Source organism: Saccostrea cucullata, unplaced genomic scaffold (assembly GCF_032062105.1).
Source record: "Saccostrea cucullata isolate Sc308-1 unplaced genomic scaffold, CSIRO_AGI_Scuc_v1 ctg282, whole genome shotgun sequence".
NCBI lineage: Eukaryota > Metazoa > Mollusca > Bivalvia > Ostreida > Ostreidae > Saccostrea > Saccostrea cuccullata.
Window position 1 is genome coordinate 140,980 of NW_026933043.1, and position 13,040 is coordinate 154,019.

A 13,040-nucleotide genomic window follows, 5' to 3' on the forward strand; every position below is an offset into this window, starting at 1 on the left:
CTTAAGAAGGGTGCCATTATGAATATCTACATGTTTCAAAATCAAATAGCATAAATTGGCAAAAAAAACTTGCAAAAAGTATCAGAATTCCCATACCGGAAGTAAAAGAAACACCAAATAATATGTAATGATGAAAGACGGAACTGGTAGGTAAAATATTTCCGGATATATATTTTTTAAAGGCGATAATCCAATATCTTGAATAATAAGCGAATATATAAAGAAAACGAGGGCTACAGCTTGCTTTAAAATTTTTCAATGTCTTTATTCGAAAACCTTCTTACACAACGACCCTTCTACATGATATTCTTTCATGCACATGTAAATGAATCTTCAATGACACTGGGAAGGTATCCTTCATTCCTTGGCCATTCTCTGTTTTTAAAAGAAATCCAACAAAAGTGGAATAAACTTGATTAAATTCTAAAGTTAAGCCGTCTTTCATTATTATTATTTTTTTTTATATAATTTATTTATCTATTTATCTATTTATTTATTTCATCCCCGTTTTCCTTTCCTGATTCAGTTATTTATTAACTTATGCAATACATGCAATACACAGTTGATGAATTTATAAAACGGGAAAGAAGAAAATGTATGGCTTCACCGAATTAATTTATGTACATACGTTTATGCTTTGCAAGAAGAGAATGGCTGTACGTGACCCCCCCCCCCCTCTCTCTCTCTCTCTCTCTCTCTCTCTCTCTCTCTCTCTAGCTTTTTAGGTATGGTATATGCAGCTAGTGTTAATTTTGATTTTTTTAAAAGCTATTTAATTTCTCCAATACAGTATATCTCATACGCTTCCCCTAAAAAAGGTTATTAAATTAGTATTGTGCCTGCATAATTTTGGTAATAAAAAGGGGACGGGAGGGGCCCCTCCCCTTTAAATCCTACATTGATCTGTTTGTTTTTCTCTTTCAATGTGTTGAAACTGACTCATGCACAAATGTTTATTGTGATAAATCGGGCATCTAGCATCAACCTTGAAAAAATATGTCAGCACATGTATTTCTGTACCACCAAGATGAATTGAGAACTTAAAGATGTAAATGACAATTTTTTTTACTTTACACGTGTGTTGAACGTTTTTACTGCCGTATCGCGACTGACGTTAATTTCTTTAAGTCGTGACTCCACGCTCCCATCCTTGCATACTAATTCATCGAAGAGACACAGCAACTCGAGAAATTAACATTATTAAGATTTATAGTTTATTCTTTAATTGCATATAAATTTTAATCCATATTTTGTTAATTACTCGTTTAAATACTAGTAGTAGCCCCTTACAAAATCGCACAACAAACAATATACATATAACGAATATAGAAACGTTCATTACCATTGACAGCCTTTTCTTTATCTATTTTACAGCTAATTGTCTTGTTCATCAAGATGACATGGATGAAATATGCATACCACAACAAGCAACTTTACGTAAAAATTACACAGATAAAAAAAGCTAGTTCACATTCTATTGAATTTCAGTCTGTTCACCTACAATCACATATTTTTTTTTTAATTTCACCTCAGCATTTTCTTTACATACACCATACAACGCTTATTCTTTTGCAATCAATCTGTTTTTCATATTCATAACAATGCATGATGTGCAGGCAAGATATGAGTACAACGGCCATCTAGATCTCATGCTCTCGACTTCATTACAAAAGCCTAATCCCAGAATAGAAATCTTACCAAGACGTACATTATATAATAATATTCGAACACTCGAAATATTAAAGACATTAATTGTACACGTATCCCTGTATTAAGCTTGAACTATATTGAGATTTTCATCGTCACATGTAGCTTATGATTAATCTTAATAAAAGATGAGAAAAAAAGTTCTAAATTCTTCACTTTTATTTAAATCGGTTTCCCCATTACTTTTTGTAACATTTGCTATTGCAAGTAATGAATGTTGAAATTTCATGAACACAAATTTATACTAATGGCGGCAAAATGTCTAACATGAACCCGCGTATGTTTTCCCCCTGAGAGCAGAATTGTGTCGCGTGGTCAGTAATTCCTTGTTTACATTGACAAGATGAATTACGAGTCTACATTACTTTGATTATTACTCTCTTGTTCATAGTTTGTCAGTTTTCGTCTATACTTGTCACTCACTAGGGGAATTCTGAGACGGTCCACTGTGTGACCTTTGTCGTGACCTCTACATAATTTCACAAGAGGAAGTACATGTAACTCTACACGTACAAATGCTACTGGGGTAGATTTATATGACACAGTACCTACTTCTTTAATTTTGAAGAGTTTTGACAAAAATCCTTAATTTTATAAATACAAATTATCATATTATGTAATTAACAAGGAATGAAATGATTTGACTGCACAGGCTTACAATGTAACATTGTACGTATACATATCATTCTTCGTTTTCATTCATAGAAAAAGCAGAGTCATACCTTGACAGTATTTATTACCAGTGAATAGGTTTTTGACGGACCACAATGTTTGAATGTAAATTAATCTTCTATGCAAAATTGTATGCACTTTGATAACAACCCACTCTGTACTATTGGATCGGGCCGATGATGGTTATTTTGTGATGAGTCAAACAGACATACAAACATTTAATCGTCTGAAAACACTGTTTTGGTGCTTATCTTTTGTTTTCTATTTCCCGGGGATTACCCGTATTAAGAAATTGGTGAGTACATTTTATATAACTTTTTATGAGACAGAGATATGGCGCCGACGAGGGGTCATTAATTTTTAAATTCAACAATTATCATAAAAAAAATACAGAGAAACTCGTCGTTAAGTACTCTGTCAGTCCTCACTAAAGTTCATTTTTTATGCAATGTGGAAGAGACCGATTAAATGTAATCTTACACCTTTAATCTGTTTTTCAAAATATAAATAAAAACTTTTTAGAATCAAACGACTCGATTCTGTCTGGTGTGGTTTTGAGAACACCCCTAGGACCATGGCCCGATTTTCGCAGTTCCTAATTCCCTTTAATATTTCATGCGCAGACTCTTTACCAGAGAGCCTCTAGCTACTGAGCGACATTTCATCTCTTTGAAATAGTGAAATGACAAGCAATAATTACAAATCAAAACAAAATGACTCTTAACAATTTAGAGATTTTTCTCTCATAATTTTGTCAATTTCGACGTTAATTACTTGTGCAAGCTATTTTTGAACAAATTAATGTAGACAAAATTAAAGTAATTCGCCCAAAGGATTCTTGCGGAATCTTGGCAGAATCAACATTTTTCGTTGTCTTGCTTTGCTCACCCTAGTAATAAAGCTAGAATGATCACTATCCTAACCATGAAACGTCTTCTTCTTTGGGATGATTTAACTCTCTTTACTTAATTCTCATGTATCCCGATATAGCAAAGTGAAATTTTGAAGTGGATTGCCTTTATTAGGAAGGTAAAAGTATACAGATACGATATACTGTAGGAACTCTAATATCAGACATCTTGCTATTGATACATGTACATATAAACAGTGTACAAAAAACAAGAAAAAATGTGTACAAGTAAGTATAAAACTACTTAATGTGTAAGCGGGAGAAGCTTGATGTCTGTTGGATTTTACAAGATCTCTTGGGACTCGTACAATGACGTTAATATGTTCAATTTAACGCATGAATATCAATGAAAATCAATTAAAGAACATCATTACGATGCAGTGAACATTTGTTCAAATGCCTATCTTAAAAATTCAATTCACCTTTCTTGTAAAAAAAAGATTGAGGGGGCTGGGGGGTCAACAAATTAACCATCAGATATAGCTTAATTTTTTTTATATGATATCTTAAGCTGTCAACTATCATTTGGCAAAGAAAAATCTCATACAATTTAATTTTGAAATTTCATCATTTTTAGCTCTACTGGTCAGAGACCAGAAGAGCTTATGCGATAGTAATGCGTCCGGCATCCGTCCGTCTGTCTGACTGTCCGTCTAGCTGTCTGTAAACAATTTTTCAAAATGCTGCTCCTCCTACAGTTTTGGTCGGATTTCAATATAACTTGGCACACAAGTAGACTATACTAAGATACATAATTCTGTGCATCGGCGTATGATTTCGAGGAACGGTACCGGTATTGCCGTGGTTACTAAAAATAGAAATTTCTGTAAAATTCTTTCAAAAAGCTACTTCTCCTACAGTTTTGGTCTGATTTCAATATTACTTGGCACACAAGGAGACTATACTAAGATACATAATTCTGTGCATTGGTTTTTAATTTCAAAGAACGAGGTTGCTGTGGTTACTAAAAATAGAAATTTTTGTGAAATGCTTTCAGAAAGCTACTTCTACAGTTTTGGTCCGATTTCAATATTACTTGGCTCACAAGGAGACTATACTAAGATACATAATTCTGTGCATCGGTTTTTGATTTTGATGAACGGTGTTGCCGTGGTTACTAAAAATAGAAATTTACTGTGAAATGCTTTTAAAATGCTACTCCGTCTACAGTTTTGGTCTGATTTCAATATAACTTGACACACAAGTAGACTACACTAGATTCATAATTCTGTGCATCGGATTTTGATTTCGATGTCTAAAAATAGAAATTTCTGTTAAATGATTTTAAAATGCTATCACAAATATATTTGTAGTTTGATTGTGATATAATGTGTCATGCAGATAGACTACACTAAGACACATTATTGTCTTAATTTTTTTTTAAATTTATTCCGATGAACGGTGTTGCCATGGTAACTATAATTGAAAATTCTATAAAAAATATTAAAAGTTACTCTTACAGCTGTAGTCTTATTGCAGTATTGCCACCAAAGACTTTATCAAGGATAATCATTCTGTTTTTATATTGCTGTTGTAAAGATTCAAGTCCCAACTGTAACTTTTATCTTCCTTTGTTATAAGTATAAATCAGTAGAGCTACAGTCTCGACAGAGACTTCTGGTTGTATATCTTTACATGGAGCTTTCTTCTAATGGAGATCAAAATAGTCTGAAAATGGCTATAACCCCAGCCCTTTTAAGCAGGATATGACATTTAAATAATATAAAACAAGCCATTATTTCATGTGATACATGTAATCTCACGTTGAAAACATGTCGTTAGTTAATTTGTGTTTGGTAACCACATCGCGCAAATTAACCTTGTTCTTAAGATTTTTATCTTCAGAGAAACTTTAAGTTACTTGATCAAATGTAACTCAACAATGCATGTTCTATCTTGTTTTTCAAATCCCTTATAATTCATACTAGAAAAGTTCAACTTTTTGTTTGACAGATTTCGTTGGAAACTGTCCCCGGTCTATTTATTCTAAATCATAGTAAACGTATTTCTTGACCAATGTCTTCCTTGTTTATACTGGAATAAGGCCTAATAATTTAATGACATGCCAATACTGTACCAAGGAAAACTGCAAATTATTTCCGCCATGCATACCTGACACGAGAATAAGCGATTTTATTAATACGTTTGTTCAAAGAATAGGTTAGGATCAATTTAAAGACTTAATATTTATACTGTCAGGTCATACAAGGTATTTGAGAAAAGACTGGAAAATTCATGAATGCATACATTTCGGTAAAAAGACAATTATTCAAACGAATTCATTTTGAAAGGTCTTAATATATTTCACCTGTCACCCAAGAATGATGTATGATTGTTTTTTGGCCATAAAATATCTAATGCAAATAAAACTTATCCCAGATATGATAAATTAACCAAATTGATTGTTATGTCCAATTCTATATGTATGTGTTTTAATTATCATAAATATCATTTTCCTCAAAGAAACCTTGAGAGTGTAATTAACAACGTACTCTAACCTTGAGAGCATATACTTTATTCGGTTAGTAACGCGGTTTGAATCCCTGATTAAACTTAAAGTGTTTCCAGTTATTAATTTCCATAATCAATTCATATCAAATTCATTATACTTGATATATTACAGTATCATATTTTTTTCGTGTATGGTATTGTTATGGAAAGTTTAGACTAAAAACACAATTAATTCATTATAATTCCACTTGATGCTCCACAATACTGGTATAGGAGAGGGGAAAATGAACGTAGTGAATGGTTGTTCACTGTGATGATGAACGTAACGGTGAATAACTTTTTGAGCTGCGACAAGGAGGTCCTCTTACTCCGTCCTTGTTCATGCTTGTTGTTAATGTTGTTTCGATCGGCGATCGTCGTGCCGTGGGCAACAGCTGAATTCCACACTTTTCGATATTTACCGCAGAACATAAAAAACCTAGACAGTAGACACGCGATCTGACTAAATGTGAGTGTAATGGCACGCCCAAACTACATTGTATTTCCATGTCTTATTTTTCAGCAAACAATCAGCTAGGAATCATAGAGATGGCATTCTTGGATTTTCTGACGTCAATATTTTTTAATTGAGTTTCCAAATATTTTAAACTGCATTTGGTCATTTAAACGTTCTGAAATAAAATGATACTTTTTTACTACTCTTGAGAAAACATTGATATAAGGATTCTTTAATACTAATCATGCATGTATATATACATATATTCCGCGATAATTTACAAATAAAAGCAATTAAAAACACCAGGTCATGCATGACAACAACGAATGAAACTTCCTATTTGCTTGAACAGTAAGTAACTATGTAAGTGGACCCAGGCCCTAATCGTCTGATAATAAATGTCTTCATTTTATTTCATTATTTCATCATACCGTTTCCGCATTAGAAGACCCCGCTCCGCTACTACTAGCAGCAAAGTTCAGAGATTTTGGGCTAAAACCGACGTGATTCGACAACGAGGAACTAATGTAATTGGGCCATGTCGAGTTTTCAACTGTTAACATAATTATTTATGTGCAATAAAAAGATCTAAAAATTATTGGGAGTTGCCATGTTAACAGAATTTAATGTGTGAAGTTTTACGGTATTAAAAATTTTATTGGATAATCATTACGGTAACCTTAATGTAAAAACAATTATGAAAAAGATTTAAAAATAAAATGAAACAGAAAGTGGTTTATTCATAGAAATGCAAGATGCATGTCTATAGAGTTACATTTTTGTATAAAATTGAAATTAATTGTATGTAAATATCTCTAAATAACGATATCACTGGTTAATCGTTTCTGTTTTTAATTTCATTAATTTAATTTTACTTTCAGTATTCATCTAAATATATTTCTTTCTTAAGTTTCTTAATTAATTCCAAAATTTCATGGTCTTCAGGACAATTCCGGTCCTACTCTTAAGACGAAATTTATTAGACTTTTTAACGTCTAAGGTCTGTTCTCGGATAGGATATATTATCCTGCTATTAAGTCACAGTAAGTATAAAGATAACTTAATATAGACAGCGCTTAATTTATCATTATGTAAATATGTCAAATGAAGATTTCCATACAGTTTTTATTAGTATGAGGCTTTGTGACGGCTCGATGTTCCAGAAAGAAGGCTTGGAAATACATTTATGATTTTCTCGGTCTAAAACTGAAGTTGTAAACTGTCAGTTAGTAGTTTTTTTACGATTATATTTAAGGTAATTTTTCTTAATATTATTTGGAGTAAGTTATCTATCTGACAAAATATTATAATACCCCCTTCCCCAACCAGCGCCAAAATATGACGAGATTAGCAAATGTATTCTTATTAAAGGTACATGTATGAAACATTTAAAAAAAAAAAACCATTTATAAACCGTAAGAGTGGTAAAATTCTTCATTTATTAATGTAAACTGAGAACTAAACCTAATAGCATTAGAAAAAAAAGAATATTCCAGAAAGCTATTTCGTTCCAATTACAAGTTTTTTTTCTGTTATTTTTGTGACCAGCTGACTATTATCTAACGTTTTGGATTTGTCTTTTATAGCCCTCGAACCAGTAATTTTCCTGGAAACTACTGAATTAATTCTAGGCATATTTGACAAACAATTTATTTTGTTCTTGAAGGAGATTATTTTTTATTTCTTTTTTTTTTTCAAATATGAAGGTCGTAGATCAAGTTTCTAGAATCTAGAGGTTATTCAATGCAACAAAGTATTATCTAAAATTGTAGATTCTTGTACATGTAACTTGCAAAACAATTAGGAAGCATACATTTTTATAGTAACCTGAATTTCAAAGTCATCAAATCAAATGAATTAAAATTAACCTTGTGGTTTAATACCAATGAGAAAGAAACTGCGTTGTAAAAATTTTAATCAGTAAATTTGATTTTGCTAATTACACTGTAGAGTTCATTAAACGAGAATTAGATTAGATCAGATTAACTCGTTCATGGTGAATTCGCTTTCAATGTAGAGGGAAGGACGGAGATGACTCATTAATTGTTATTTTGTTGTAGTTGACAATTATACCTCTCCATTTCCGCTGTGTCGCCCTCTAGATTTGGATTAATAGAACAAAGATAAATGGCAATTATACCCCCGTCTTCCTTTTTAATCACGTGGATAAAAACATTAATGTGATCAAGATAAACGCGCTGTTTTCATTGAAAAATCATCAGAAGGCAGACGTATAATCGCTGAAATAAAGTGACACAATTTTCAAATTGCAGGGATAATTCGAAAAATAAAACGCAGAGAGAAAAAAATTCCAGGACAAACAAACAATTAAACTGAAAAAGATAAATCAAAACTAAGACAAACAATGAAGCTAACATCAAATGAAGGATTGAGCATGGCTTTGATTCAATAGTAAGCATTTATAGGGAATACTGATCGCTTGAAAAATCGTCCCTAGCTCAAGCCCCATTTTTTTGATACACAAACTTTTTTTGAGCACTTACTTTGAAATCAAAAATGTATATATGTAATGGTTACGGTCAGACGATAGCAAAACTATATCGTAAGCAGCGTGACACATTGGCTCAAGTAAGCAAAAGAGCTATGAAGGAGGGATTCTTGTCTGGTTTCTGACTAGATGAAATATTCAAAGTACATTTGCTTTCTATTTAGATGTAAGAAATTTGAAATAATTCTCATGGGTACCAATTACGCCCCGTTATTAGCAGACCTATGTTTGTACTGATATGAAGCAAAATTTGTGCAAAATCTTATACGTGAATAAAAGAAAACACTTGCTGTACGTTGTCTTCAATTCGACATTTAGATAAATCGCCAACGTATGTTCAATTAACAGCGGTAATTTCCATTCTTATGTCAATACGATAAATCTTGGTGAGCTTGAGATAACATATTTGTTTCATATTTGGATATTTTACATGAAAAAGACGTTAATGGTAATCTAACAACCAAGCTCTATGATAAACGTGATGACTTTGACTTCACAAGCGTCAACTTCCTTTACTTATGCAGCAATATACCTTCATCATATGCATACGGAGTTTATAAATCTCCGTTAATTCGAAACGCAAGAGCATACTCTGCGTATGAACAATTTCTAAAACGAGGTAAATTATTGACAAACAAGTTGAAGAAACAAGAATTTCAGCAGTCTCGTTTAATGTCATCATTTCATAAGTTGTATGGTCGATATGTGGTAGAGTAAGATACATGGCATCCTACTAGCTTAGGATAGTGGGTTAACCCTGTAGCTCAGTTGGTAGAGTACTGGACTGGCAGGCCAGAGGCCCCGGGTTCAATCCCTAGCAGAGGCACACGCTTGTCTCTGTTACATTTGACGCCCATGTAGGGACCCGGGTGTTCTCTGGCAGGTGAGAGTGATTGCCCCCAGAACTTCGCCCCACAGGCGTCGGCACTCCAAAACAGATGAGAACATCTCATTCTCTGGAAGGGGACAATGTTGTAGAGTAAGATACATGGCATCCTACTAGCTTGGGCTAGTGGGTAACCCCTTAGCTCAGTTGGTAGAGACCGGCAAGCCAGAGGCCCGGTGCAATCCTCAGCAGAGGCACAAAATTGTCTCTGTTACAGATACAATGGCCTTGTCAGCAAATACGATTTATCATTGAGTCAAATGCTGACTTACGTTTTTCATACTAATTGTAAGTCCATTATTTATACACTGAATTGGCGACAGATTATTCCTTTATTTTCCGATCATGACAAGAAACACACAGCGGGTGTGACAGGTCGGCAGGGGATGTCCTTTATCATGACACCTGATCTCACCTATAATGTTTTGGAGGTCCGTGTTTGCTCTGCTCCTATTTTGTATTGATTTATGGACTTTTGATCTTTAATACTGTTCGTTATCTTCATATGTTTCATTTTTCTTTCCTCATTACAATTATGCAAATTTAAATAGAAATGGTAACTGAGTTTGGAACTGCATGATTGGCAATGTTTTTATTCTCAATGTAATGTTCTTGATTCTATGGAAATATCATTAATATTTGTTTTATTATTTTTTGAATACAAGAAATATGAGCAGAATCCCTGCTTTAATCAAACGATTTTTATCACCCATTGCTTTTGTTTTTTTTAAATTCCATACGGTGATTACATGTAATATATAAAACTATCCATCATGCACTGCATTAAAATTAATATCATCTTAAATATAACGCAACTTTATAGTTCCCATCTTTCTTTGCAAATTAAAAAAACAGGCGTCTATTTGGTGTTTTGTAATTTTGACACATGCAGCTCAATCCTTCACACAGAAAGAGACCTTTAGCATCACAGGTGTTGCAGATAGATGATTTTTATAAATGAAAAGTACAAGGCACCATCCTAAAATAATCCAAAGAATCTTTAAACGAATTAAGAAAAGAACAACTCTCTGGCATATCTGAGGTAAGTCATGTAAGCAGATTATTTATCGGTTCACGATCAATTAAATGACCTAAAAAATCAAAGGGAAGATCTGTGAAATGCAAATGAGAACACTTCCAACACTCGCTGTTCTGCGAATTTTTCCGTTTTTCCCGCGACTGATGCAGGGGTTGTGCCACGAGTGTGACTGGTCAATGGGTGATGCTTGCTCATCCATCCCCCTGATCCATCCTCTGGTGATTTTAGAGGTTCGGGTTGGCTGAGCTCCTCATTTGTATTGTTTAAATGAACTTTTTGAGCTTGAATATTGTTCGTTATCTTGTCATAATTGATCATATTCACTAAGATCACATATACAAGTGGGACACTGTGCATAATTAAAACAATTTCCTACTATTTTGCATCAATTTATCACCTGTGTTTCTGGCGTTTTGCCTTTAACGTTTAATGCAAAACCTGTGTTGAAATTTAAAAAGCAATGAATCAGATTAATTCTCTTATTCTCTTGAAAGGAATGTTGAATTTTTTTCTTGATTTGAATTTTATAAGTTATAAACATGCAAATGTTTGAAATCAATATAGATATTAAACGATTGTAGTATTGCAGACGTTTGTGTTTTAGCAGATAGATCTATAATTAACTTATGGTTTGAATTGAATAACATTATTTATTATTTTTTTGGGGGGGGGGGGGGGCGGGGGCTATTGATTATCATAAAAATAAAATTGAGCAAATTTAAGTATTCTCATTTCATGTACATGAATGTCTGAAGAAGATGTCTTTCTTACATGTTTCTGCAATTCTATTCATAATAAACTTGAAATAAAACATTTAACTAAAATCAGAAAAAAAGTTTTAAAATTCACTAAAGGTATTAATGGTATCAAATCCTACATTTGAATATTTGAAATCTACATAATAAATGGTTCTGTTATGAAATGTAAAATAATTTTCTAGTGTGATGAGCCTCCTTTAACATGTATATGATAGGCTAGCTCGCTAATATATGAGAGATAACGACCAGTTATTAAGCTCAAACGGCCATTTTAACTCGCACTTATCGGAAGAAGAGCGAACGGGAACCTCTTCAAACATCAGAGTTTGGATCCGGTGCCACGGATGAGAAAGCGTCCTACGTCGACCGCAAACACCCGCCATATGCTTCCTGTCATGATCGGGATAACGGAAGTACTGAAGACATTAGCACCTAACGATTGGTTTGAAACACTTGCAATTCAGTAAAGTCTAGATTGGATAAAACTGCATGACGTTTCACATAATGACACATGAACTACACGTATGTACACTAGAACTATAAAATTCGTTCTTATACAAGATTTTCCCCGAAACTTTGACATCTTCTAACTGATTACTTTGTTATACTTTACTTGGTTTTGAATATAAATATGATTTGTACTTATATTTTGACAATCCAATATATCAAACAGGTCACACATGTCAGCTAAGAAAGATTTGAATTTTTTAAATTTGATTTTTATGAGGTCATTGAAACATTTATGAGATCAAACTGTATTCCAAGAAGTATTTGCCAAAAAGCGGTTTAAAAACAAGCCGAATGATCGTGGTCAATCTAAATTAAAAAAAAAAACAAAAGTGACAAACGGAATTAATTCACATTGTCCATCATCAAATTCCTTATTTATCTAGTAATATTCCACTTTCACCCGCAAACTGCTTGGTTTCAGTAACATGTAGCATATTACTAAATAGACTAAAGTAAGTTGATGGGACTTCAAAAGCCCCAGCTTAAAATAAGCATTTTGTAACGGATATGGTCATTATACTGACCTTTTTTTTCAAAAACAGCCCTTAGTTGAATAACATATTTTCAGACATGGCTAATACCATATTTGTTAAGTTCTCCATGGCACCTTATCCCACCTCTGATGTTTTGGAATTCCGTGTTTGCTCTGCTATAATTTTGTATTGTTTAAAGGACTTTTGAGCTTGAAGAGGGATCAGATCGATGTGACTGTACAAGGCATAGATTTGTACCCCTCCTGGGCACCTGATACCAGGTCTTGTTTCCAGGAGATTTTGCCCATTTCACGATTCGTGTTTAATAATAAATTTAAAAGACTGTTCACTGTCCGTTGTTTTTAAATATGTAAGGAGTCATTCTAATTAAGTTGATCTGAAATATTGTCAAATCCAAGGAACTACATACCTTTTTTAAAGAGGAATTAATAAAACAGCATACATATCAGAATTATTCAATACGAAATAAAATCTTGTGTTAATAAGCAAATATTTTAAAGCAATTTCGCATAAGTTTTAAGAAGGCATGAAACTTTAATAATTACTTTAAGTAAAATTAAAATGAATTCAAATAGTTATTTCATTTTATTCTTGAGAAATAAAACGTC

At 32.9% G+C, this 13,040-nt stretch overlaps 1 protein-coding gene across 1 annotated transcript in view; it reads left to right on the plus strand.

Annotated features, from left to right (window-relative positions):
* The first annotated feature begins 2,488 nt into the window (after positions 1-2,488).
* The window catches only part of LOC134237068 (uncharacterized), a 60,178-nt gene continuing 49,626 nt past the window's right edge, over positions 2,489-13,040 (plus strand). The window contains exon 1 of the mRNA XM_062719150.1: positions 2,489-2,674. The gene's annotated coding sequence lies outside the window, so the exon portion shown is untranslated. The remainder of the gene's footprint in view (positions 2,675-13,040) is intronic.